Below are 2,503 nucleotides of genomic sequence, written 5' to 3'. Positions count from 1 at the left end.
GAGGGGCGGGACGAACGGGACCTGAGGGCGCAGGCGCGCGGACGGAGGGGCGGAGCCTGAGAAAGGGCGCCCGCTTGGCCCTCTTCCGTTTGCTTTTCGGAAAGACCTGTAGCGTGCGGGACTGAGCCCGGGGGGGGAAATCGAGGTAGTGCAGACTGCGGGTTGTGACAGATAGCTTTTATCTACTTGCTTTAACGTCCTTGCCCTTTTCATGTTTTTCCCTGCATTTCCTCGACGGAACCATAATGTAAATGTGTTAATTGAGTGCCTAATACCCATCCGCAATCTTTCATACACACTACACCAAAAGTTCCACGTCTTGCCCCGCAAAGACTTTGGGGTTCTGTGAGGGAAGCTTAACCTCTCTCTCGCTCGCTCTGTCTCTCTCAAACCTCTTGCCCCTGCCATCCAGCTGAAGCCAGTGGCCTTACCTACACAATCACTTATTGCACTTAAGGATTGTACGTCAGGGCTCTTCCCTATCCAATCTCCCTCCTCTTTCCAGTCAATCTTGCCCCGAGCAACGATTTTGATCAAGTCCCTCCTAGGGTTAAAAAAATCTGCAGTAGCCACTAAAACTGAGCAGGAGAGTCCAAATACCTTAGATACTAATTTTTCTCCAGACTATGGCCCCAAATAGCCTTTCCAGCTGGGATTTCCGTTATTCCAAACTGGTTACGCAGCAGGTCAAGTGTTTTCCCCTGCTCTTACAGTCTCCTTGCCTGGACACCTAGAATAGCTATGTCCCATGCTCTGCATGTGTCGCATTGTATTTAATCAACCTTCTACTATGGGATATTTCGAAACTAGCATAAAAGTGAACCATTAGGTTACTTGATATCAGAGTTCTGCTTCCACGTGTTATATTTTATCTGGGTAAATTGCTTAATCTCTCCAGGCCTCAGTTTTCACATAAGGAAAAACAGTGGGTTTGTCCCTAAGGTCTTTCTTTGATTCTAGGTCATCCGATGAAGAGGTCATTTGATAATCTGATAATTAGTCTCTACTCTTGTTAAAGGCGAGAGGTGGGAAAAGAGAAACTAAAGTTGTTTACTTTTCTTTCACAAAGGAATCAGAAACAGCTCCGACCCTTTCTATTCTCCTATAACTTTGGTAAAAAAAGAATAGAAAGAAGAAAATGTGAAACTTATAAAAGGCATTTTGAACTGTTCTGCCCCTCCATGCTCAAGAACTGAATGAAATTAAACAAAATCAACAGTAAATTACATCTTTCCACCTTACATCTACTAGCTGTACATTATCTTGTGTCAATATATAGAACAAGTAAGACCTTGACAGTCTACATTTCTTCTTAATTGAGCTAGAAAATTGTACCCGTAATACAAAGAGCAGCATAGAGGACTAAAATGTGTCTCTTTTTAAACATCTGTGCAAGAAAAAAGTCCTTTGACTTCTTTTGGGGCTTATGGTTAAAAAGCCAAATTTTATTTTATTTTTACTTATTTTATTTTAGAGAGAAAGAGTATGTGTGAGTGGGGAAGAGGGGTAGAGAAAGAGAGAAAGAGAGAGCGAGAGAGAGAGAGAGGGAGAGAGAATCCCAATCCATGCTTGGCATGGAGCCTGCTATGGGGTTTAATCCCTCAACCCTGGGATCATGACCTGAACCAAATTCAAGAGTTGGATGCTCAACTGAATGAGCCACCCGGGTGCCCCAAAAGCCAAATTTAGAGGAGACATATGAAAGGAAAGAAAATACTACATTAGTCCATTTTATGTTTATATTTACATAATAAAGTTCTTTCTAGGCTATTTAGAAAAACAATATTGTTTGTGTAATCAATTTACATTAACTCTTTGATATTTCCATTCTTGCACACTGTAGGTGGTACTTTTGGCAGCTCTTAAGACATTTTACAAACTCCCCACACATCTCTGTCCACCTATGAAATGGTTATCATATCCATATTTACTTGCAAAGTTAGGGCTTAGTCTGCCAGATTATCTCTAAGTGGCTCTCAAAAAAAAAAGAAAAGAAAAAGAAAGGAAGGAAGAAAGAAAGAAAGAAAAGAAAAAAAGGGAATTTGCCTAATATAATATTGTCCAACTATAGGATCCATAGGTGAAATATAAATTTGGACCACTATGTAAGTACAGTAATTGGAAATGTTTGTCAAGTAGTATGAAGCTATTTGTGAAAACAAACTCCTTATAAATCTTTTAAAGACTATCCATGATGATAGTAATGTGCAAAATGTCATTAAAGAGACTTCTGCTTCCAGGTATGGGAAAGTGGGATAGTCCAGAATTGTCCTCCCATCATTAACAAATAGGAAACTGGACAAAATGTAGAAAACAACTGTTTTCAGATATTGGGCAACATACAGCACAGGATTGTGATCTCTGATAAGAGCCACGAATGAGGTGAGTCTAACCATTACCTGGATTTTCTGCCTGGAGGCAATGCCTAGCCAGTGACAGAGGGGGTGGGAACTCAAATTGAGTCTAGCAGTCTCCTTGAGTTGAAGACAAAGATCAGTGTTCC

This window comes from Panthera pardus, unplaced genomic scaffold, assembly GCF_024362965.1.
Source record: "Panthera pardus isolate Hobbes unplaced genomic scaffold, ASM2436296v1 HiC_scaffold_10, whole genome shotgun sequence".
In the NCBI taxonomy this organism is placed as follows: Eukaryota; Metazoa; Chordata; class Mammalia; order Carnivora; family Felidae; genus Panthera; species Panthera pardus.
Note: the sequence above shows the minus strand (reverse complement) of the source record.